Source organism: Amblyomma maculatum, chromosome 2 (genome assembly GCF_055883805.1).
Source record: "Amblyomma maculatum isolate TAMU_Amacu chromosome 2, ASM5588380v1, whole genome shotgun sequence".
Classification (NCBI taxonomy): Eukaryota; Metazoa; Arthropoda; class Arachnida; order Ixodida; family Ixodidae; genus Amblyomma; species Amblyomma maculatum.
This window is the reverse complement of record NC_139345.1, coordinates 105400938-105427497: the sequence shown is the minus strand read 5'-3', so window position 1 is coordinate 105427497 and position 26560 is coordinate 105400938. Positions and strand designations below refer to the sequence as shown.

The window sequence follows — 26560 nt, the reverse complement described above, 5'->3', positions numbered from 1 at the left end:
TGCTTTTTACGGAGGTTCAGTGAACGAAACTGGAGCAGCGGGTGCAGCGGAATCAAACGGACCTCTTGATTTACACTCGTCGACCGATGAGTCCAAAAGCTCAGTGATATCGGGCTATCGGCGCATGCTTTATGGAATTGAGTGGCTTAAAATAAAATATCGGTTATAGAGTAGTGCGCGCGCTCAAAATGTGCCGTTGAGTCGCATAGTAGTCTGCACGCTCGCTGTTATTCGCTCGCCGCAGATGTGGCGGACGGGTCGCGTATCTGTGGCGCAGGTGTTGGAACGGTAAAAACGTCCCCGGAATAAACGTCCAGGAAAAAGCGTCCCCAAGCTGGTACAAACCTATGCGCCTAGCCGAGCGGCACAGCTCGCTCCATTGCCTCCCGGTAGATGTCGCAAGTTCAGTGACTTCAGGATACAAGTTTTCACAGTACCGCGTTCTTTTTCCACGCGCCTCCGGAGTAGGAATAAATATGGCTGCCGTAGCCCGATGTCTCCAAACCGGCAACACTTAACTTTGAAAGGAATTTTCATACGGCGGCGGGCATCCGAAGCCTCTGGGTCCCGCCCAAACGATCAAGACGCTGCTTCAGCGAGTTACAGAAATTACAGTTTTGCGCTTGCGTACGTTAACAATGTTACGAGTGCGGATGCACAGGGACACACACAAGCTATTGGAGCGCCAGGCAGGGGCAGCCACGAAGCATCCATCCAAATCCGGTGGCGTGAAAAGGAGGCTCATAGTATACTGTGATTTTTTTTTTTTTTCATTGACTTCCCGCTAGTACAGTGCCGCTAGTCGTTCAAGTTAAATCGATCCGTAGTTCCACCACGTGTCGCTTCCGCGCGCAAGGGGCCCTGTCGCTGGTGTGTGTGTGTGAACGACGCGATTGTTTGCGTTGCGCAAGTTGTTTAATAAGCTATTCAAAGGTGCAGAACACACTTCTTGCTACTGACACGCTACGGAGCGTGCGAGAGTCGGCGGGCAACACAGCCAAGCTCATCCCTATTCGCGGCATTGATATGAACTGCTATATATATTTCAGCTTTCTGATAGGGTCGTCACTTCTGACGCCGCCGGGAGAAAAACTGAAATGACGATTGTGTCGCGTAACATTTCGCGATAGTGTCTGGCCTATATGGCTTTTTTTTTTTTTTTTCGCGGATAAAAGGGGGTGGTGGGCTAGATAATAGAGACCTCGAGCAGCAGCAACCGCACCGCGTATCGCGCACACTGTCGATGCATGAAGGAAGCGTACGCTTTCGTAGACGTCCCGGTGACAGCGTGTGTCATAACGGCTCGACGCTCCCGGGGGCGTCCGGAGGAGCGATAGTGCGCGGGCGGCGCTGAATTACTTTTCAAAAAAGAAGGGACCATCGTCGTTGTCGTGGTGCACCTTTTGTGTCATCGGGGTGGCTTCGCGTATACGTTCCTTGCTGTTGCCACCGCTGCCTCCACATTGGATCGCGACAATGGACAGGACGGGCGCGGTTTCGAGATAACGGGAGGACGACCTGGCCGCCCGCCCGTCCGCTTTTCGGGTGGCCACCGCTTCAATTGTGGGCGCGAGCGCGTGTAGTAGCAGTGCGGTGGGGAGGGGATGCGGCCTATCGCGAGCTTTTAATCGTCGGACGATGTTGCTGTCCGCCCTTTTGTGTTTCAGTGTTTCATTTCTTTTTCGGGAAAAAGCGAAGGGCGAAGGGGGGGGGGGGGGGGGGGGGGCGGATGCATGCGTCTGGTGAGCTGTCAGTCAGGCATGCGCGCGCGAGAGAGAGCGAGCGCGCGCGGCGGGTTTCTTTTATTTTCGGCGCCTTCGGGGGCTGGTGGCGCGTTTTATCGGTGACGTCATCTGGCTACGTTCGAGGACTTCGAGCCGCGTGCCGTGTGGCGGTGGCCGCTTTACGGGGTCCTTCCGGGTGCGTTCGCGCGACCGAGCATGGTGGTTTTCGAAACACTGCTATTCTCAGCCGTTCTTTTTTGTTATTTTTATTATTCTCCTCTTTTCCTTCTCGAGAGGATGAAACACGGGACCCTGCAAGGGGTCTGGATTTGGGGCGTTTTGGCTTTTGGGCTTCCCCCATTGTCAGGCTTTGGATGGAAAAACTGCGTTTTCTCGCGTAGGCGAGCAAATGAGACGGCGACTGCCGCGGTTGAGGGTGAGGTGGCGGAGATTAAGGCTCGGGACTCGATTTCTCTTTCTCGCCCCGACGCTTTTCCACGTGCTATACAATGTAGACAGTAAGGAATGAAAGTGGGCATCTTTTTTTTTTCTTTTTAATAATGGAGAAGTAGGCTAGCTACTGGCTTAAATGTAGCGATGCCAGACCAATAGCAGTTAGTTTCATTGGATGCGCTTCTGTGCTGTTTTCCGTCGGTGATTCACCGACTCACGCGAACTGAAGGCAGCGTACGGTGATGGTTCTTGATGTCCAGGGTTGTGGTTAGTATGCCCAACACCACCAAAGTCCGCGTTTTTCAGTAACAGTCGCACTGTGCGCGCGAGAAGAGCCTATATAATATATATGCTCTGTATGCACGACATCGAACGCTGCCTTTTATTTTATTGGCACTTGAAGGCGCATATAACGCGCGTTTGGTTATTATTTGTGCCTTCCCCCCCCCCCCCCCCCCCCTCTCTCTCTCTCTCTCTCTCTCTCTCGTGATTGTCTTTTAATTTTTTGCGCAGCACGCTAAAATGTCACTGTCTTGGATTGACAAGTGTTTGACATGGTCGTTGCACGTATACTTGGCACTGCTGTTTTTAAAGGGACGAATTTGTCGCAGAATGGGCTACATTTGTAGACACACACGGAAGCAGCGAACAGCCACTGACACTAAAGAAATCATTGGGTATTTTTTTCTTGTTGATCAATACGAAATAATAATCTAATTATGAGTTGAAACAACCACATGCCCCAAATTGTGCGTCCGTTGCTCTGCCAACTCAGCTATGGCGGTGGCTTATCAATCTTCTTAATTATTTTTAGCAATTATGTTGCATGCAGCCTATCCTTGAGAGCGTTCACCAGCGCCGCCCTCCTCCATAACCGCGCGGACGTGGAACCTCCCGTGTTACCGCTAGTGTCACGTGGAACGTGATTTAACGGCTGTTTAATAACCTTATTACGCTACCTATGACGTCGTGGCTGCTATTTTTGAGACCCTGTTTAGGCTGTTTAGGAAACTAATGTGCGGAAGTCAGGGGCTGCTTATAAGATACATAAGAAGAAAGCGTAGGGGGTTCAGTTAGTAGAGTGCCAGGCGCGAAATTCACTGGTTGTGGGTTCGGATCCAGCGGAGGCATGTGCTTCTTTTGAGCTTTCTAATGAGTTATCTCCATGAATAAATCATTTCACATTGATCAGTAACAAAAGGACATTGCCTATTATTTTCTCTATGTCGTGGCTGTTGGCTCCCTTCGTTTATAACTCATCGCCCCTTATATTTCCAACATTTGTTTACTGACTTGTTGACACAGTAACTTGTGCTTGTCTTTCCCCTGCAGGTATATGCTTTAATGTTTCTCTTCCTCAGCCAGCAAGCCTTTAGATAAAAAAATTCGCACATGGATTCAGTGATGTGTGATGTCTCTTTTGCAGATGTTTACTATCCAGTGGTGCGGCGGCAACCTTCCTGTGAAGAAGTGGAAGAAATGAAAGAAACAGGAGATGTGCTGCCCGTCTAGCGGCGCGAAAGCCTCAGCTGGATGTGTTCGCTTGGTGTCTGCGGCACTGCTGTGCTTTGTGATGACTATGCAGGCTGTTAAAAGCGAGATCCCGTTGTCTTTTTTCCTCTTCATGCTTCTACGCAGCCGTCATTTTGTTTCGGGGGCTTCCCGAGAGTGATCGGTAAAGATATGCGAGCCATTTTTCTATTTTTCAGCGATTTGTTCGCTAATTGTGCCTTAATGGTTCGTGCGAAGTTTTGTGTAGACATCCCTCATGCTAGTGGCAGCCTTTTGATGGAAAGTGCCTATTTTTGGTAAACAGTGACATGACATTATACGGCTGCATTACACTGTGGTTGAGAGTTGCCTTCCTATCGACTTCCATGGTGTGGTCAAGGAATAGTGGGTTACAGGGGGATTGTGGTTGATTAGCAGCGTTCGATGCGTAGTGGTATTTCTTTTTTTTTTTTTTGCGTTGTGCCAATGTAAATGAAAGGGACAAATACTGCGCTTATTAACAAATAACACATTTAAGTTATATGCAAAATATTCCGTCGGGAGCATATATTTCAAATGGGTGGCCGCGCTTCGTATCTTTCCCCTTCATTTGTAAAGCACACAGTATCCGAAGAGTGAGAGTTGCTTGCCATCATGCGGTGCCCTCACTTTTCTGCCTATATATTGCCCTCAGTAGTGCGCTGCTACCATAAGTGTCCTTCATCTAGCTGTGCAGTAAGTGTGATGTTCAGGATGTTTCACGTAACGTGAAACGAAATAACCTTTACTTTAATTACGGTAAAATATAGGGGCGACAGACGCGAGGTGTGGATACGCAGCACAGCGGGCAGGGGACGTCCGCCCTGCCATCCAGCATTTGCGAGAGTCGGTCAGCTGCTCCTCCGGGTATCGGTCATTTCGGGTATCAAGGTATATTCGTGCAGGAGGGGATATTAGAGCCAGCCCATGAAATTCGTGCAGGAGAGGATGTTAGAGCAAGCCCATGAAATGTAATACAGAGCCAGGTGGTTTTGTACGAGCAGGAAGGTTCACCCGACAAGCCGTGGAAGCGATGGAGCAGAAAAGAAGAAAGGCAAGCGTTGCTCTGATCCTCGCGGAAAAAATTTGCCGCTTGATGTCAGGGACGATGTAGCAGGGGAGCAGTAGTTCCTGGCGAGATCAAACTTTGTCAACTTGCTCCCGTTTGCTGACAGCAGTGGCGTGCAGCCATTGGACGTCTTAATGGTGCGCAATGTACGTGTTGCGCATGATGAGATTAAGGACATCATGGTGCAGTCAAGAGATGAGCTGGATGTGGAGGCCTCGAGTGTTTTGTCCAGAAATAACTAAGGATGTAACCCGAGACGAAGTTCGCAGACGGGTTAGTTGGGTGATGTGATTTGCTATGAGGAGCTCGTGCAGCATATTTGTCATCCACGTCGAAAGAGCATCCATTACTGTGTCGGTGGTGGGGCACTCTCGAGTCGGATTGCGCGTGTGCTGCAAGCAGGGACACATCAAAGCAAGGGACGACTCCGCTGACACTTTTCTTTTTTTTTTTAACTTTCAAGTGCATTATTTTTTACATTCTCAATAATTGTGATGTTTTTGATTTTTGATTCCTGAATAAAGCCGGCTTTACAAAAATGGTGCCATTGGGCTTCTCTTATACACTCCCACTTTGAACTTGAGAAATCTTTGTCTCATTCATTTTACTGCTGTACACGCCGATGACCATCGCGTCGCGAAAATGGTACCCCCGTGGTCATTGCTTCTACATAGCTATAGCTGTACAAAAAAGACCACGTTCGGCGTCTGAGTTAGGGCGCGCACGACCTTTAGCACACATGCACACTATAGTCGGGTACAGCTAGAAGACAGAAATGAGCGGACTCTCCTCAAAGGAGACCCTCCAGACAATGGCGTAAAAAGGGGGAGCTGCATTCTTAGGCTATTTGCAATATGTACTTGACTTTCCAAGTTCAGGTGCCCCATTCCCCCTCTTTATTAGGATGACAAGTTTCACACAAAGGAGAGGACATAGCTCGCGTGCGTGGTTCTGTTGGGGCTGTAGAGCCCTCGTGACCACGAGTAACGAGATTTAAATCTTATTTTGTCCCGCCGCGGTGGCGCAGTAATTAAGGCGCTCGACTTGTGTGCCGAAGGATGCGGAATCGATATTCCAGCCGCTGCGGGTGCTTTTCAATGGAGGCGAAAATCAAGGCGCCTGTGTGCTGTACGATGTCAGTGCAGATTAAAGAACCCCAGGTGGTCAAAATTTTCGGAACCCTCCACTACTGAGTCTCTCATAGCCTTTTTGAGACGTTAAATGCCTCAAACCAAACTAAATTTTATATTTAAAGAATATTATGGAAGTTCTTGCAAGTATTACGGAACTTAGACAAGTGCTTTGAGGTCTGAACTCCTCTCTTTGACGGCGTCAGTGCTATTTAGAAAAGGCAAAATTTCGTGCTGATGCCTCAAAGCATCGGCCAGAGCCTGTTTCAGAAACATCGTTGAGGGCTCGATTTGGACACGGCCGGACTCAAACGGCTGCGCGCGCCTCCGCCGCTCGAGTCCGGCCATGCTGTGGGGTGACCCTTTTGTCCATATCTTAATAAATGATAAAGAATGGTATACCGCGATAAAATGAGATGCCAATGCTACAGCACTTGCGCATTCCGCTGTTCGAATTTACTGTCGCCGTGCGTGAATCCGGGTAGTAATTAAAAACACCCTAGCGACCATGGGCGATAAACATCTGTTTGTAATTGCCCAGGGACACAAAAAATTTGAGCACCGGAGTGCGTATGCGCCGCTTTGTTCGAATTTCTTTTATTCCCTCTCTGCAACATGCACCATATTGCAGCGCTACATGACGACAGTGATGTGGTACTGTTCATTAAGACTTTCTTCTTTCTTTCTTTCTTTCTTTCTTTTTTTTTTCGTGAGCTCTGCCGAAACCCGAGATTTATTCACCGCGGATAAAAATGATCGAAGCATCAACAAGTAGAATTCTCTGCCAATGGCAGCCTTTCTTAAAATCGAGTCTGCAGCCTGTGCTTGTGCTGTCGGTCATGCACACGAAAGCGGTAACAAAGCCTTCCGAAGATATTCCCATCAGCATGAGTTTAATATGCCGGTGGTGCAGTTCTTAATTCATCCTCGGCATTTTTATGCTTTGACGAGGAAATGTGTAGGAAAATCCTGGCAGAAACTGTCGGCTATCTATCCTCAATATGCAAGAACCCGGCGCTTTCGGTTTTGACCTGTTTCATTTTTTTTTTCTTGCGGCCGTACGTTTACGGGCATTCTTCATTTAAAACTGGAAAGTAAACGGCCTAGCTGTAATTGACGCGGGCTTTTCTGTGCGGTAGCGGGAGCTTTCCCTTGGATCGTTGTACACGATAGTACAGGCGCATGTATTAACCTCTCAATAGTAATAGTGAAATAAGTCTTTTATTCGGCCAATAGTTAATTAATGTGGCATGATTCGCAGCTGTTTCTTCCTGCTGGTGGCATGGTATATACTCGAGAAATATCTTGTTCTGCGTAGAAGAGCACCGCGCTGACAGCGGCCTTTCAAAACGAATGGAGTGTTAAGCACACGCTCTCTGACATTTATGAATACTTCTTATGCGATTACATCTATCAGCCTAAAAAAATAAAAAATAAATATAACAAGGTTGCTGCGCTAGGTTGCCGTGATGCACTGTGAGAGTTTTGGTAGCCAAAGTTATCGGGGAGATAAACATCGCTCCGGTAACGAAAGAGGAAGTAAAGAAACCCTTAGAGCAGTGCCAACGAAGAAAGCACCTAGCGTGGGTCTTGTAACATATACATTTTTTGAATGCGATGAGGAGATTGCACTGCAAAAAATTCCCACCCTGCATACGAAATAACGTGAACATGAACCTACTGGAATCTTGGAAGAACGCCAACATTATCTTGATTCTTAATAAGGAAGATGTCAAAAACCTGCAAAATTACGGACCGCCCGCCTATTACATACAAGGTAGTCACTATTCAGAACAACCTTAGACTTAATCAACCGAATGACCGGGTAGGTTTTTGTGAAGAGGACTCGACAGAAGACCATATTCACTCTGTAAATGAGGTGTTAGAGAAATGTGCACAGTATAACCGACCGTACATGACATTCATAGATTACGAAGAAGCATTTGACTTAGTAGAAGAGCCATGTTTATTGAACCAGATATCTATAGCGGCTGCGCAGGCAAAATTTCATTTTAAAGAAAGTAATTAAACACCAGTAAAGAAGGGTGTCGGCAGGAACGCACGACCTCTGCAGTGCTGTTCATCGCGTGTTTAGAGCTTACAAGCGGTCTTCAGAATCTTTTATTTAGGATGGATGAAGTGGTAATGGTAGGTGCCTTAATCATCTGTGCTTTGCTAAGGACTCATTGCCTTGCTAAGGAACCAGCTTACTGGGTCCAGCCAGACCCGACACATTCGTCTAAGAAGGCTCGATCAAACATTAAAATTTCATGTTCCGCGTGATATTCCGCGTCATCAGGCATGCTTACTACATAGACTTTGTTTAAACGTGGCTTTCATGCACAAGTACTTACATTTAATTGGCCAAATGGACTCGCTGGAATGTTCAACTTGTGGCATCCCAGAGACTGTGAACCATATATTATTGGTGGGCCCAGCGTATGCGTGCGAACGAAGTGTGCTAGCCGCTTCCTTGAAGCGATTAGACAAGAGGCCTCTGTCGGAGGAACTGATGCTGGGCGCTTGGCAGGACAAGGGGAAGGGTGTCCAGGCAGTGCGTGCTCTTTGCCGTTTTTTGTGCGCCAGCGGACTTGATTCGCGCTTGTAAAACAAGCTACTGTGTCTGTATATGTATTTCATATGTCTTCTCCCACACCGTCACCCGTCATGACCTTCTTTCTTCTCTCCTTCCCCTTCCCCAGTGCAGAGTAGCAGGCCAGATTTGAATTATTCCGGCCAACCTCTCTGCCTTTTCCTTTCAATAAATCCATCTACCTAGGGAGACGAATTGCAAAGCAAAACGTGATCAATGACCTAAACAGGTAAGCAGAACAGTGCGTCGGCACACACGCACGTACGCACGCACGCACGCACGCGCACAATTTTTCCACGAAGGAGTGTAAACAGCAGTTGCCGTATGTAGGGAGGCCTTGCAAATAGTGAGGAAATCTCCACACATATATATAGCGCAGGTACTGACTAGGCCACGACTACGACAGTGAAGTGAGTAGAAGCACAAGAATGAGGTGTATCGCATTTGGTAGGTTCTCTGGATTCTCCCAGATCGTTATTGGTGTTTAACAGTACCGCTCAAGGGAAAAGTACAAAGCGACACTATCTTACCGGGTGCAGAAACATGGAACCTGATGAAAAGAGGTCAGCTTAAATTGAGGGCAGCCAAGAGAGGTACGGAAAGTAAAATGATGCTTATAATGTTGGGAGATAGCCAGAGGAAGAGCGGGTCAGGGAACAAACGTAAATGATGTACTAGGAGAAACCAAAAACAAGAAATGGGCATGCGTATACGGCATTAACGCGAAGCCCAGATAACCGATGATCTCTAAGGGTAGCAGACTGGATTGCTAGGGAAGGCAAGCGTATGATAGGGGACAGCACAATGTTACGCGGACGGATGAAATTAGAAGATTGGTTGGGATACAGTGGCTGCAGTTGATACAGAACCGGAGTAGTACGGTAGCTGTTAAATTGGGCGAATGAGTGTGGATATGCAAACTGTCTTAAAACATGTGCTAATTTGTCTTCCTGAATATTTGTTACGTATGCAATTTTTTTTGTGTATGTGTTTGTGCTTTGAGATGGCTGATGTCAAAATTTTTGTGTTTTGAGTGTTTGCTATGTTAATTCCTTATTTTGTATTTATCTCTACCTTTCTGAGCAAAGAAAACGGTATTTCCACGTTTAAAGGGAAGCTGAAGCACTTTTCGAAAAAATTGAGTTTTCGGCAGCATTTAGTTGTTTTTGGTCCACTGAACAAGAATATCGCATAAAAAAAGGGCTTAAATAAACGCAAACAGCTGTTTTTTAGAAGAAAACGCGCGCCAGCGCCTCAGGGCGCCGAGCGAACGCCACTGTCGCCTGTGAGTGGTCGGGACCGTCGTGACGTCATCTACGGGCGTCCCGCGGGTCTACGGCCTGCACCGACGGCGTTGCTGCGTAGTGCGTTGCTAGCGCGTTGCTTCAGTTGGCTGGAAGGCCTAGTCTTGAAAATTATGGATAGTGCGGGCAGTAGTGAACAGTTTGGACTCTCGCCATATATGTTCGAGCCATCAGCGGCTGCAGAAAGCGGCGGAACCAACGACGCCGCGGAGTGCGCCGATGGAGAAAGTGACGCCGCGACATTTTCACGGGTTTGAAATCTCCTCTGGTACGTATGTTTTGAGTAGGTGCTTGTTTTTACATATCTTTGCGATGTAGATGTGCAAGTGGTAATAAAGTAAATCACGTCGAAACGCTGTTGCTTACTGGCTGCTGCATAACAGCCGAAACACCAGACACCTGTAATATCGAATTCAAAACGCCGGCATGCTTACACGAGTCACGCGAGGTAAAGCATTTGTTTTTCATTTATTTAGAGCACGGTGCCTACTTACATCCGAAGGCCTTTTATTACTACGAAAGAGCACCAAACCTGTTTAGTGAGTTCACTGCTGGACTGCAGTGTAACGAGATGACAGAGGAAGCTATTCGTGTGTGCTATTAAGTGCGCCCCTGTATTTTTTTTTCTTCTGTCGTCCTACGAGATGTAGTAGAGTGGAGAGCTAGGTGAATTGGCACATTTTAAACAAGTAAAGCCAGCTAGAAACCGAGGCAGATCTTTGCCGCGTCGTCCTGTGTACCTCTTTTTGTCTGCGGCTTTCCGTTGGTCCTGTTTCGGCAGGATGTAGTTGGTGGTGTTGCGCTGCGAGATAGTCAGCAGAATAACTTACAACAGATATATGCATACCGCGGCTCGACGAGTTTGCCATTTTTACTCGAGGAAAAATTTGCACGAACGCTATACTACTGTCGATCATCAGCCTTGTCAAGCGTTCACGAATGCAAATTGTTTGCATTGCTCAAATATTTATAAGTTCAAATAATCGGATTTTGTTCAATTAGGTGCAGCTGCATGTGCTGCGCGCTAATGAATAATGAAGAGGACTGCTTGTGCTGCCAGGTGGCCGCTCTTGGAGGTGGCGAGGCGTTATTGTTGTGCGGGAACACTGACGGAACGACTCCGGGCTTCAGTCGCGCTGATTTAATTGGAATTCCGAGTGCTCGCATCGTTCCCAAGCTCCGATAATAGTCACTGTCACGGAAATGGTTCGAGCACAACACAGTTGATTTCGTAGGTACCGTCTTTGCCAAAAGTAACCAGGCTGCTCCGACGGCTGTCGGAGCAAGCGCGCGGCCGTGTGACGGCGTTGCGCTCGCTGTGGCTTATCGGTGCTCGTCAGTTCCGAGGGTACAACAGCTGACGTAACTTCGCACCCTCACTCTCGCCCGTTGGATGATAAAAACTAGGCGCGTATGGTGTATGGGCTGCGGTTTTCACGTGTGCGAAGCCTGGTTGTGCCCAGCGAGGGCGCTCGTTATAGTGACGGGGCTATTCGCTCTTCTCGGCAACAGCCCTGAAGCCGATATTATAAGTCGCGTTTCTTGCTATATAATTATACGTGCTTGTGTTCTGTATTCCGCTGCTGAAACGTACCAGCATAATTGCGCTTTCCGGCGTGTTTGATGCACCTGTAAAATAGAGAATGATAACACACCTCGAAATTTCAATATACCTTCTCCGTGGTGCCTTGCGTACTGCCAGTTTAAGGGCCATAACTCCGGTACAAAGATATGGGAGAGCTTGTTAACCCTTTCAAGCCACCTTATCTCTCTTTTAGGCCTGCAAAATTGTGTTAACCCCTTGGGGTGGCTGTGTATAAATAAATGCAATGATTGATTCTAACAAATTCTTGCATTTGCTTGTAGGTAAGTTTTGTTTTAAGTAACGAACTATAATGAAACCTTTCTCACGCTTAGCCATAAGATGTATATGATTACTTTCTCGTTCGCGGAACCCTTATTCCAGGGCAACACTGTCAGGCAAACCTAGCATATATTCGTCCTAAAAAGGAACAACCAGAGCTCACCGTATCTACTATCACCTGCCTTTCTGTTTTCAGCAGTTGCCGAGAAGAGCGAATAGGCCCGTCGCATACTGAGCGCCCTCGCTGGTCACAACCAGGCTTCGCATGCCTGAAACCGCAACCCGCACATCATACGCGCCTAGTTTTTATCATCCAACGGGCGAGAGTGAGGGTACGAAGTTACGTCACCTGTTGTACCCTCGGAGCTGACGAGCCCCGATAAGCCACATCGAGCGCAACGCCGCCACACGGCCGCGCGCTTGCTCCGGCAGCCTTCGGATCAGCCTGGTTACTTTTGGCAAAGACGGTACGAAATTTTTCCTCTTCACGGCCGAGACCCACCGCGCTTAAAGTTTCTTGTCCTTTGGAAACGTGTGAAACACCACGTCGTCCCGGCCGCCAGTGTTCGCGCAGCCGAATGCTGCGCAGAACGACGGCATGATGGCCACTTGTCGCTACACCCACTCCACACAGAACGCTCGAACTAGAAAAACCAAACGGCACTAGCAAAGGATTACGTTGAATCGTCGTTCGCCACGCCAAAGCGCGAGACGCAGCGGAGCAAGCAATGCGGGACGGGCAGGACGGCTGGCCGGCTCCCCGTGAATGGCGTCACTTCCGCCAGCTCTCCAATTTTGCCATCCCCCAACCCGGCGCTTCCGGAGGCGACGGGGGCGTGTCCGCGGCGGGTTTTTAAAAGGCGATTGCGGCTGTTCTAACGGACAGAATCGAGAAAAAATTTACACATATGATTTTCGAGGTCTTTTCTTCCCAACCACGGCATTTCATGCAATTTGAAAACCGCTTCAGCTTCCCTTTAAACTGTATGCCGCTGTATCTCCAGCGTACAGATCGTGTGGGGTCCTGAACCCCGTCAGGTGCAAGCAAGCACCTTTTGTTCAGCCTCCCGCAGTATTTTCTATGAGGAAACTGAAAAGAAACTTTAAACTTCGAACTATGGGAGAGGCCACTCTTCTGCAGCGGGCGTAGTCGGACGTGGTGGTCAGGATGATGCTTTAGGAAAGCAGCTAACATGTACTGGAACTACCAGCTCACTGGCAGAATGTCGGATTACATTTCCAGCTTTCGCAGATTTTAGAGTGTTAGCTAAGGAAGTCGGGAGCTTTCAAGAATGCCGGCGATGCTATGCACTTTGGGTAGTCCGCCATTTTGCCATCCTCGCCGCCGTAGTGGTACAGTGATTAGGGCGCCCGATGCTGTGCCCAAGGATGTGGGATCGAATCTCTGTTGCGGTGGCCGCTTTTCGATGGGGGCGAAAGGCAAGACTCCAGTGGGCTGTGCGATACCAGTGCACGTTAAAGAACCCTAGTTTGTCGAAATTTCCGGAGTCCGCCATTACGGTGTCTCTCATAGGCTGCAGAGTCACTATGGGACGTTAAATCACACAAACCGAGCCATTTTGCCGTCCTTGGCAGCAGTCCACGTAACCACCGCATGTATATGGCCTATAGATATAATGCCAGTATATTCTAGGCACTATATAGCACGTGCAACTCAGCCGCCCACAGACCTAACGTGAATGACAGAAAGTGTGTCCTGGACCATGGCGGAAGTACAGCCGCCCACAGACTTAACACGAATGGCGGAACGCGTGGCCTGGACTGCCGTCAGCGCCGCGAAGCGATAGTAATCGGGTGCGAGTGGCCCACCACTCTTCGCTTCCTCCATGCGCTTGGACAGCCATTGATAAAGTGCACCCAGAAGCTTTATGGCTGCCGCGCCAGCGTCGCAAAGCGATAGTCAGCGGGTGTGAGATAACGTTCTCGATATGTTTACGGCGGCTGACGATAGCTATAGTGCGTAGCTCGCTTCCACTGATTTGTCGATTGTTCCCGATCGCAGTTTAGACAGCGCGCTCGTTACGTAGGCATTTCTCCGTGTTTTGCTCGCGTATGCGGCCTCGCTGGTCCAGCCAAAGCGTTGAAGTTTTACTTCGGGAACCCGAAATTGCGTACGCTACGATGCCGCACGCTCATTGCGGTGAGCGGGCAACGCTCTACCACATGGTTTGGGCGTGCCAAGTTACCCCTTCCTTAAGCCCTCTCCCCCACCCCTGCATGGAAGATTGGGAGGCCGCCCTGCAGGAAGGACCCCTGCCCGGAGCGCCAGCAATGGCTGGCTCGCCGCGCTGTTACTGCAGCCACGGCCAACGGGACCCTGGACTGAGGGTCCCACCCCACTGACTAAATAAATAAAGATGTTTTGTCCTCCTCACCCACCTCGCGAGAGGTACCGGGCATAATTTCATTCGACAGTTTTATTTGTTATCGAAACTTGTCGGCTTCTCTAGCTCGTTTTTTCTTTGGTGCTGCTTATCTTTTTTCCTTGATTAGTGTGGAATTCACTTGAAATCGCTCGACTCGAGACGTAACGTTTATTTTGTTATATGCGCAGCATTTGGACGAAACTCGGAAGGGACGCTTTCGGGTTTCCGAGCTAAGCGCAACGCGTTTCCCGGGTGTGTGAGACTGCTTACGCGAGCGAAATGCAGAGAAACGCCTACTTAGCGAGCTGTCTCTAGGCGGCGACCGGGCACAGTCGAAAAAGCTGTGAAAGCGAGCTGCGCACCAGCTATCGCCAGCCGCCGTAAACGTACCGAGAGCATTATACCATTATACCGCTCCCGATGGCCATCGCGTCGCGGCGTTGGCGGGGGTCCAAACCATGCTCTCCGTCATTCGCCTTAAGTGTGTGGTAGGCTGTACGTGGTCGCGTAATGTGCGCAAACAATGCTGGCGTAATAGTGACCTGTACTGTAGTGCGCTGCAACAGCCGAGCCCAAAGCAAAGCGCAAAAACTGAAGACCGGACAGCCTACTGCAAATTCTTCGGGATTCAAATAATACACCTGCGCGAGTGTGGAAGAGCAAAGGACAGCGACGTCGAAGTGAATGGCTCGCACAAAGCATCAGACGCGATTCTCGACGGCAATTCGGGCAAGTACCAAGTCTGTCTACGCGACTTCGTGTCAGCGTCAGGAAAAATGATGTGTGTGGAAAACGATGGGTGTAACACCGGCGTGTTGCGCTTCGCAAGGCAGATGCCCGGTGACGCGTCTGTGTAGTTCTTTTTATTTGTTTCAAGCATCTCGAAGGTGCTTGAAAATTAATGATTGCGGCCGAAACTAGCAACTCTTGACTTACGCGCGTATAGCACATTTTCCAGATCACCCGTAGAAGCTTTTCGTCGATTGCAATCACGACTGGGCCCTTTCGCTGCACCTTGGTTATGCTCTGAAATCTGCAAATTATCTGAGTTATCATCGCTGCTAAGCACGATGACAGCGCCCTGCCGAGTGACGTAGAATTAGTCCTCAGAACTAGAAATTTATGAATGTCGGCGATGTTTACGGGCGGCCACAAATGCAAGCCCACTGTGCAGTCCGCGCGTAGCGTGAACAGGTCCACGCCGCAGTGCTTTGCCTTTTCCTCATAGCGCGCCTTATCTTTCTACAACATCGCGTCGACGTATACGTTCCCGAGGAATCTGCCCTGCCGACATCTTGCACGTATGTAGGGTCAGCACACGAGTGACCGCATGTTCGCTTGGTGGACCGTCCAAAACGACAAGGCGCTCGGTCAATTCACTGCAGCCTGGCTGTTGCACTACGTCGACTGCTGCCAAGGACGGCAAGATGGCGGACTAACCAGAATGCATCGCGTCGTGCAAGCTTTCTATACATACTTCTTTTTCCGAGATGCAATGGGGATGCTCTCGTCATGAGTTTTAGTCGAATATCGCGATGGTTATCTGAGCGCGTGCCAATTGTGCAGGATGCGTTTGTGGTTTGTGTGACCTATAATCACTATAGATAAGTTGGGCAGGGAGGACGCTGACTGCGGTGCACGCTGCATAGTACTTACACGATCACGTGTTAAGCTACGAATGTACGAATGCGCTAACGAAGTTTTTAAATAGTTCAGAGTTGAGTCCAAGGCTGTGAACTTTCAGTGCGCGACCTGCGCATCGCGGACAAACTTAAAATTGTGTCCTCGCATTTTTGATGCAGCAAATATGGAACCCGTTTGTATATGCGGTGCCGTAGAAGCAGTGAGCATGATTTCCGCGACAATGCAATCCCAGCGACAAGTTAAAACTATGCATTGCGGGAAGCCAGCGTTACGAGACAAAAAAAAAAAAAAAAAAAAAAGGCGTATTTCTGACCTTAAACGTTTCGAACTGGATTGCCGATAAAGAAAACTTAAAAACTGGACTCAGCTTTTATGTTGACGGCCTTCATTCTCTCGTTGTAAGGTTGGCCCTCGAAATCAAAAGTAAAACAAGTTTATTGGAAAATTTTAGCGGATCAATTGCTTAATTAAATTTATGAGCAGTAACATATAATCTCCATGTTGCTGTGCAAGCCACCTGCACAGACCGCAGTTCGTATCTCTCGCAAGACTAAAGCAACGATCTGTGAAGAGCTAAAAACAACAGCTGGTCTAAAGTTACCTGTTGTCTGTTCTGGTTAGTGGACGTTATGCCTACAATGCTTAAGGTTTATGAAACAGTGCACACTTTCCGTGTTAGAATTTATTTTAAAGTTATGCCCATGTGTATGCAGTGTGAATCGCAATGCGGCGGCGGCAATTGGCGGCTCAGGTGCCGTTCGCAACATTTTAGTGCCCTGTGACAGGCATCAGCAAACACCCGAGAAATTTGAGGCCGTCGTTTATATCATACAGATGGTGAACACATCTCCGGAAAACGGGACGTGTCACCTTGGACAACCAGCTTGCATACTACGTTCGAAGGAAAACCGTGAAAGGGAACCACCTTTTTGTAGCAGGTACCCTCACACTTACTATATCTTGGAGTATAGGGCCGAAAACTGCCTCATGATGGCGAACTCTACTTTTCTAGTACCTATAGTGCAGTCAGGGAGAGACGGTAGGGAGGGAGGGGAGGGAGCGGGGTGGGGGAGGTGGGTACGGAGATCTGGGTACGGATCGGAGGTGGGTTGGGATTGGGAATCAGTTTGGAGGCTGATGACTACACATTCGGCTAAGACGAGTGCTCGCCCTCTATGAAGGTCTAAGAAGTAGCTCAACTCTGTTGGACCATTTGAACACTTGCCACGCTGTCCCAATTCCCTCTTTACTCCCATAACCCACCTAATCCATTTCGCGTCCCGCCGGTGTGGTGCAGTGGTAGGGCGCTCGACTACTGTGCTCAAGGATGCGGGATCGAATCGCGGTCACGGCGGCCGCTTTTCGATGGAGGCGAAAAGCTAGCGCGTGTGTGTTGCGCGATGTCAGTGCACGTTAAAGAACCTCACGTGGTCGAATTTTCAAGAGCCTTCCACTACGCCGTCTCTCATAGCCTTAGTCGTTTTGGGAGGTAAAACCCCACAACCCTAATCCATTTCCCAAATTCCTGCCCCCTGCCGCTACATCTTCCGGGCCCGTTCCCTCGGCCGTGGGTCGCTCAGTTGCAAATCCTCTTTTACTTTTCATCTTCAGATGACGAAATTATTTTCTTCGTTCGGACCAATTCATTTTTATCTCAATGGAAACACTACCTGCTATAGATTAGCGGGCCGAGGAGTCTATAATTATTAGACTGATAACCTGTCGTCTATATACAGTTGTCGCATTTGTCTATCACTCGTGGGCGTGAGAGCTGAGCTTAAGAAAAACCTCCTTTTTTTAACGCTTGCGGCTTTATACATATATGTACTTCACTTCGCAGATCCCCCCCCCCCCCCCCCCCCCCCCCCCCCCCCGAGCATCGATTTGAATACAGATGTCACGCAGTCCTCCACCGGGTTTTAGCAAAAGGGAACAAACACCAGTAATATATCACAATCACTTCAGCACAAAAAGTCGGACATCTATATTTCCCCAATTGACTCTCCTATGTCAGCTGCGGCTACCGTATTCCATCAAACTTCCTTATCTCATCCGCCCTCCTAGCTTTCGGCAGCACCCTGCTACGCTTCCCTTATCTTCGCCATCAGTAACGACTGTCAGTTATTTACCCGTGATAACGCATACAGCTCATTCTGCTGAAAACCTTCTGCCGCTGTAAACAGCGGTCGGGAAAATAAAGGTAAACACTCAAGCTCTGCCTTTCAGTGCTCGGTGCTGTAGCGTTAACGGCTCCCGTTTGCCAGTTCTTGCGGTTCGTCTTTCGCATGTGCACTTTCATTTAAGATAGGGAGAACACCTAAGCAGCACTATCGCATCCGTGCTTAAGGCAAAGCTTATTGGCATCGTGCAAATTTTTCCATTCACATTACACGTCTTGCCCGTGACCATTTATTCTCTATTTAGATTAAAATGTCAGTAACTCGATTTCGTTCCCTTACCCACTGTGCCCGCTGCTTGCTTCTTAACGTTACACCTACCATATTCCTTTTCATACCTGGCTGCATTGTCTCTGATATAAGTCGAACCCGTCACTTTCCATGTTTCCGCCCTTTAAATGAGAACCACTAAAATACAGTTTTTATGTAATCTTCTTTTGAGGGGAACTACCATTCCCAAACGGGCTCCGCCGCATTCTTATTCTTCTAGTTATTTCAATCGCACCGCACGGATCTGCGGCCACTAACTGCCTGAAGAAGATGTGTTCATTTACAATTTCCAGCGTTTCGCTATCTATTGTAAGCTCGGGTTCATTTCTGAGACTGTTGATTATTATCTTAGTTTTCTGCCTATTAATTTTCACACCTCCTATTTGCCTAGAGAGTTACTTAATGGGGCAACGCGTCATCAGTTAATCGTAGAGTACTGAGGTCTATACGCCCCACTAACTCTTATTTGCATCCATTCCAAATAGCGAACTGTGAATATTTTCTGTAGACACGCGGAGAATAGCACTGATTATGTGGTCTCCCTGCTTAGCACCTTTTCTTATTGCTGTTTTGTCACTTTATTTATGGAAGACAGTAACGGCTTTACATTCGATATATAAATATATTCCAGTATTTTTACATATTGGTAATGTGAACCATGGTTCTGCAATGCGTGCCTTAGTGCTGATATTTCGTCTGTGTCAAATGCTTCGGCATAACCTGTGAAGGACATGGAGAGTGTTATATTCTGCGCATTTCTCCATCGCCTGATTAATAGTGTGGTTATGGTTTGTTGTCAATTGCAGAGACAAAGGGCACGTCTTTTATCTCGCAGTGCCATTTTGTCTCCACTAGTCTCTACTCGGGATGATATATGGCGCGTGTGAAGATAGCTACCATCCCTTTGTACGCGGAGTGAGAGAAGTCGGTGCGTTCGTAAACAAGAACAAATTTGGGACACTTTTCTTGCCCGCGGCTTTGTACGGCCACGTTCTGCAAACACTAGCGCTTGCCCCTGAGTCAGCAACAATCTCTGTCCTTTTTCTTTCAATGTGAGCGCTGTAGATTCGATGGAAGCCACAAGCAGCTTCCATTCGCGACACCCCACCGCTCTTTTTTACGTTTTTTTTTTTCTTTTTTCTTTTTTTTTTTTTAGTGGCCGTCGGAAATTGCTTCTATTCACATAGGCTCTATCACAGCCGCGAAAGGAGGCTTTTTTTTTTTGTGCTCTAGAGATTACCTGCGTACGGTTCCTTTTTTGAGGGGACGCAGTTCTCTGTGCCTCCGAGCTAAGTGAATAAGCTATGAAAGGACGAATTACTGGGACAATGGTGAAACAAAATGAGGTGTCAGGGTAAGCGCCGACATAAAAAGAAAAGGTGGGAGAGGAGGAGGAGGAGGAGGCGAAAAAAACAAAAAAAAAAAAAACGAAACAAACGAAAGTTGAGCTCGGTGCCGCATGCTTCCCTTCTTCCCTTCACCTTTCTCGCGAGTACCGCGTGTGCCCGTTATTCGTATATTGTCCTGCGCCAAACTTCGCGCACGCGGCCCATTGTGAGGTCCCTAATCGACTTCGGGGCACGGCCACGGTTCGTGATCGCCGCTTCATTGTGGAGGTGCTGCAAAGCCTCGCGCCCCCGCGCCGCGTATGCCCGCCTCACTACCGCACCGTATACATCCGTGGGCGCGTGCCGACCTCTGCGGTGCATCTCGAATTGGATGCAGTGTCATGGCGTCCAGTGACGTTGTAGAAAACGCGTCGAGTCAACGTACCTCTGCTGTCAAGCGTGTTGAATTTAAGCAGTTGCAATAATTTTTTTTTATTTTCCCAAATTTGGCGAGTTTTTAGCGACCAAAAGGCGAGTTTAACCAGTCTAGGTACGTTCGAAGAAGTCTTCTCAGTGGCATCGAATTCGTTTCACGGGAGGAAGCGAATGCCCTAAGCTAGATGCATGTGAGTTCCGTCACGCTGTGTGCCTCCAGGCCACTGCACCTAATAATACGGGCGGAGCATACATGAACCCTGTATCTGTCCACGCGATAGATATATCTACCGCGTGTGTAGCTGTATGGGCAGGCAGGCTGAATGGGAGCAGCGCGAGAGACGGGGCCGGATATTCGGGAGGGCTGGTTGTCTTTATTATTATTTTTTTTTTTGTGGTTATCGGTGTTGGGAGTAGACGAACGTGAGGCCACTGAACGCCATAAAAAAAAAAAAAAGTAAGTTGGAAATGAAGTGCGCGGGAAATAGAAAGAGAGAGCACTTTGAGGGGACATGGAACGCAACCTAAATTGCCTTCTCCCCCGATTCTCTCGCATTTTCTTTTATTATTATTGTTATCATTGTCACCACGCTATGCGCTGCTGCTGGTTTTTGTTCACACTAACTCTGCCCCTGAGGAATGCGAACCGTCTTGCCACCGGTTCGGTTACCCACTTGGCCACAGCTTACGACGTTAGTTCTCTTACCAACGCAGCAGAGAGGCGCGAACTGTATAGATAACCCATAAAGCCGCACATAATAAATCTCTGGTAATATCAGGCTTCACTTTCTGTTTTGCTTGTGAGCTTTTCTACTATTCCTCTTTTTTCATAACTCTCCATTGAAGTCATTACTCGACATCTATTAAAACAATAAAATGCCCACAACACCTTTAAGATTGAACCGAAGGTTTGATTGCGCATGCACTTGTTCGGCTACGTTGGCACTTACAATCCGGTCTGAATATTCACCCATTTTTATTTTTGTAGGAGATGAACCGTGTGACGGTGCAAAAACTGAGTTCAGTATGCAGAGTAGGGAATTGAAAAGAGACTTTTTAAAATAAGAAACTTGAAATGATTTACGGTGAGCAGCAAGTAATGGTAACTCTAAAAAAATTACGTGAGCGTTATACTAGCTAAGTGGTTGTAATTATGCCAGTGAAACGAGAAGCATTGTCCTGAACGAGCTGAAGTGATTACATGAGTGTCTCAGACGAGTATAAATAATCAAGGAAGTGCAACGAACTACTATTGTTATGAAACACTAGAATTTGTTTTCAAGGAAACGTTAGATCCCAGATATATCGAATCATTGCTCATATCAAACTCAAATATCCCCTTGAAAATCTCAGGCAAAAGGATACGAGGCGTGTTCGTGTTTATCGAACTCTCGCTCAGCGGAGTATTCGATATATCAAACTGCGGGCCGCTCTACTACAAGTTGCGCTTCTCCTATGACACCATACGATAATTTTTCCTGTGCGTAGCCGAGTAGGCTGCACAACCTTGGTCATATCCTGAGAGCGCTAACGCTGTAAAATCGCTTGATGAGGTGAACGTCGAGTCCGCTTGAAAGTGGCCTTCTGTCTGGCGTGCTGGTTTTTAACGCAACACGACTGTCATGCGGAAAAGCCAGAGTTCACTGCATTGATTGTCGTGCGGTGAAGCCAGCCTCGCCGACTGAAGGCATGCGGCGGCTGTTGCATGACCTGCTTCACCGCTGAAGGAGGCAGAGAACTAAACTGCATCCTATTTTAATTGCGTTATTAGAGCGTTTATAGTGTTCCAGTAAGAGAATTACAACTTGTATGGTGAACGGTGGCGTTTCCCAAAGCACTGTCCGCAGCAGCTTTGATGTGAACTCCAACCGCAACGCCTCATAAGCCGCTAGGTGCGAACATATGAGCATCTCTGATCTGACTCTTTCAAATATTTAGAGCACGCACTGGCGTTCATGGAACGGCACATAGGGGTGCGCTTCTCTTTTTGGCACCTGGCACGAGGTGACGCGGGTGCGCGCACGTGCGCCTCGCGAGTTGCTGCGCCCGAGGCGAGCAGTGGGCTGCCAGTAGGGTGGCGTGCAGCACATCGCTGCAGAAAGCGTAACGCCAGCTTGGGTGCAGCGTATTGCTGCTTCTGTGTTACAGGAACACTCGTCTCTGGACATGTTTTATATATCGAATTATTGATATATCGAACTATTTCGCAATCTTCTTTGAGTTCGATATATCCAGGCTCGACTTTCAAGAGGGAGTTCCAATAACATTTAGCGCTCCATTTTAACATTTATTATGAGCGAGATGAAATTTCATCACAATTATTGCGCGAGAACAGTCTGCGCGCAGAAGCATGACAGCGGTAAATAATTTTTAAAATGACGTTACTAGTCCTTCTGGGAAGGAGGCTCTGTGCTCAAAAAATTAACTTACAGAAATTCGGGACTTTTATATTACTGGCTGTTAGCTTCAGAAAATTGTCTAATTGCTAACAACACCCGGCAATAACCAAAGTGGTTTAGGTTTATGCGAGCAATGCAAGTTTCCTAACTCTCGACAGCTGCTGCAAAGGTCCCGAATATTCTGTAGCTACATTATACATCTTCAGCCGCCCACTCGTTGCGGACCCAACCGTTCCCGAATAGAAGCACTCGTTTCTTTCACTGCCTAGGCGGACCGCGGCTCTCTGCGGTAAGTACTGCGCACACGAATTCTCTTCAAGTGGGCGTGCACTTGGTCCGTCGCGATGCCAACTCGAAGACAAGCACCTTAAGACGCGCAGGGGCCAGCGACCGATAAGTTCTTTTTCCGCTGAAGGACCCTACGTCGCGCTGCTTTTAAACCTCCGTTGGTGAGGGCCAGCGTACTGCGCCAAAGGCTGTAGTTTGTAGAATAGTTCTCTTTCATTCTTTGTTATACTGTCAATAGAATGTTACTGGTAGACCCTTGAACGCATAGAGATGTTTTCCTTACGACCTATCCTTGCGGGCGCAATGTCCAGCGACCCACGCGTTTAGGTACGAGCTGCTCTGCCGCTGAAGCTGAGCCGCCGATATATAAAACTCCCACTAATTTCATTTAAGCGTCCAGTAAAGGTCTTTGCATGGCCTATATTTGTTACTCGCCTTGGTCGCCTATAGGCGATGCGCAAAACGCCGACAACGCCGCCTGTCGCCAAAGCCACAAAGCGTAGGCGGGCTCGGTCGGGCGCTGTTCATGTCAGCCTCTATGCGCGCGCGTCGCGTTTTCATCTTTGGTCGTGGTTTAACTGATATAACGCCGCTGTCAATCTTTAGCAACGTCCGGGAAGAGTTGCTGCGTAGTTGATTTTTCAAACAGACATAAAACCTTGCCAGGAACACGTTTGTATAAGTTTCCAGTGATGCTTCACGAGAACGACGGTGGCCGTGAATCGTGGTTTTTCGACGCAGAAAGCAAGCAATCGCACCGAATGACATTTGTTCAGGTTAATGCCATTTTTTTTTCGACGCGCTGCTACACGACCAAAGCTAATGCCATTTCCAAAGTATGGTAACTGCGATTGACATGCAAATGTTGGTGCGCCTTCAATATGTTGCGAAGATCACTGCGCTGTAAACGAAAGCAGCCTTTAAATTGACATTCCTGTCTTGCATGCCTTGCAACCAACCTTTTGATTAGGACTATCAATTACGAAGTCAGCGGCAATGTCGGCGGCGCTTGTTTACGAAAGGGCACGGAAGGTGCACACGTCTGCGCTCGACTGCGAAACGCGTACGAGTTTCAACAACGCGTACACTTTGCGCACTAAAGCAAGTGTCAAGATCAACACGTAAAATAGGCAGTATCTAGTATACTCTCCGAAGGCGCTTCTATAGAACCTTCGAGTATCGCCCTATGGCGCAGCATACTACAGCCCCGTTGACTCCCGTACGTTTTCACCAGATCGTTCGCTCGGCGTATTAAGGCCCGTCGAAAAATGCCCTAGCTTGGCCTCATCAAGAAAGCATATGGCAAATTCGTGACGCTTGCCACATTGGATACCGCGAGCTTACCGCAACGACGCTTCCCGCGAAAGCAGCCGACGACGGCGCTCTGGCCGCGTGCTAGGCCCTAGTTGTCGCTATGCCTAAATGCCTAAACGGTTTCACATCAAAGCCGTAGCTGGAAGCGCTTTGGAAATAGTAATTTTTTTATTCCTTCATCAAATTAGGCGCTTATTATCCATAATCAACAGAGCATGCGTTTCTGAAGGTGGCGAAAGAAATTTGCCGTGTCGGCAACTCGGCGCCGACAGACCGCGGCAGCAGGAGCGACCTGTTCCGCCCGCGCTGGATGCGGTGGCTACGGATTGGCTGGCAGCAATGGGTGCCAGTTTTTTCTCTTTTTTTTTTACGATGGCATTTGGCATATTTCACAAACATGACAAGCTGCACAATTATAGGAGCACAGTAGCATTTATTGCAGGTGGCATGTTTGTAGTTTATTTTGGGTGTATCTTCTCATCGAGTCTCTGGCGTCGAGATAACACATTTCCTCGTTGATCGCATTCGGATGAGTACCTCAAACTCATTCGATACCTAAGGTCGTTTTCATCGAATGTCATTATATTTTCTCGGGTAGCAGCAAACAAATATCATTTTGAACGAACGTCATTCGATGGAAAAGGTATTAAATTTACCGTGTGGCAGGGCTGAGTGATAACTATTGATAACTATGTTTTTAGTGTTTTCTGCTTGTCATTGCACTTTCCATGAACACTTCTTGTTTAAATTTGGTTGACTCCACTACCGGGAATATACAATACGCATTAGATTTGTTAAATGCTTAGCCAGACAATATTTGGCGTGCATTGACATCGCACAGCACACAGTTGCATTTTGCGTTTCGCCTCCACTTAAACGCGGGTGGCGCGGTCGACTTCGGTCCCGATAACTCGATCTTCCTCAGTAGCCTGAGCTGCTGCGGCAGGTTATTGAACAGACAATTTCCAATATGCGTTTTGAAACTTGTCATGCAATTACTTTGAAGACCAGAGCCAGTGTTCTTGTTGGCTGGCAAGATTACGAAAACATAACATGTCGCTGTACTTGATATTCAATCTAAATGTTCTAGAGCTTGTTATAAAGCGCGCTGTAATTCTGCAGTTGGGCGCGAGGGTGATACAAATGAAATCAACATGATATTACAATAATAAAATAGGATATAAAGTTTAAATCTAATATGCTCTTGGCTAACCTGTGATGCGGCTTTTCAGATATGCTGATATCTCATTCCCCCATGAAATTATCTACCCGATCTGCCTTTTTGACGACGGAATACGTGAAATCCATGCCGTACAGGCAGTGGTAAAGCGCAAGCATGGAAAATCTGAACTCTTGCTACAGGAGCCCAATATGCGCTATTTATCTGATGCTCAGAATTTGCAAGCTCGCTGGCTTTTCCTGCGGTCGCACCGCTACGAAACCGCTCGCAGTTTCGAAGACGCCACCTACTTTTCTGTAGCAATTTATTGCATGTAAACGAAGCAAGCGTGTATCATGAAGCAAAGAAAGAGCATTGGTTCATAGGTCAAGGAATGAACGAATTAGGGTGGCGTTGTAATGGAAGCGGGGCACCCAAAATGAACTGCACTTCGTATATATGCGCAACCTTGTTTACGCCAGTCTGCAGGAGACACTTGACGCATATGGAGGCGATGCAGTTTCAGACGGCCGTGATATCAAACACATGTCCGCTATTATAAAAGGCGGTCCCCTTGCGCACACTGTCACCGCGGAAGTGCCCGCGAGACGCGCACAAACGGCAGATCGCACGCGCGCGCCACGGCCAGGCTTGCCGCATGAGGCCCGCCTCGGGTTCCGACGGCCGCCGCTAGGCGGCTTTCAGTGGCGCCCCTATAGGCGCTGCGCATGGCGTATAGTGGTTACGGTATTGCGCTGCTGCAGGAGTTAGTTCGTTATATTTCGAGCGAAAGAGGCATTGCTCATAGTTGGAGGCCAAATGCAATGAACCCTGTCCATCGGGATTTAGGTGCCCGCCAAAATGTCCCGGGTGGTTGAATTTAACCAGAATTCATGTATTCTGTGCCGTTCCCCACAGCCGATGTGAACGTATTACTCCGAACAAGTCTTATACTTCAAATGCAAGTTGAAAAAAAAAAAAAAAAGGCGATGCTTAAACGTACTTAAACCAAGCAAGACGTGCGAAAGTCTTTGCGGACAGCTGGAATTTGATAAACACGCCGACGTTCAATGTACCGATAGATTCTCTAACCAATACATTAAAAAAAAAAAATTAACGAATTCATAAATTAGTTCAACCTACCGTTTCTGCGATGAAATAGGATCACTAAATTAGGTAATTGAGGATTTCTGGGCACATCTACCTCCAACAGAACTCTTGCCTGAGTCCTCACTTGACACGTGGAATGAAGTAAAGGTCAGTGACAATCCGGGAATTCAATCCTGAGCCGTGGCGTGGGTCTATGTCGTCCGGGATCTTCATGGTTTCGGAGACCCGTGCTGACCGCCTGCCCTGCCCCCACCTTTTCTCTATATAATAAGGTTGTTGTTGGTTATTTACAACACGAGAGTGTGTTGCAGTCTGCGCGGGGGGCGATTGGTTGCGGCGTTGGCTAGCTACGGCGTTTCCAACACGCAATGAATTCCGCGAG

General features: G+C 48.1%; 1 protein-coding gene across 1 annotated transcript in view; it reads left to right on the top strand.

Moving 5' to 3' along the window:
- Positions 1-3662, top strand: part of LOC146199477 (peroxisomal ATPase PEX1-like) — an 85859-nt gene extending 82197 nt beyond the window's left edge. Inside the window, exon 22 of the mRNA XM_084594958.1 lies at positions 3604-3662. The gene's annotated coding sequence lies outside the window, so the exon portion shown is untranslated. The remainder of the gene's footprint in view (positions 1-3603) is intronic.
- The last annotated feature ends 22898 nt before the right edge of the window (positions 3663-26560 follow it).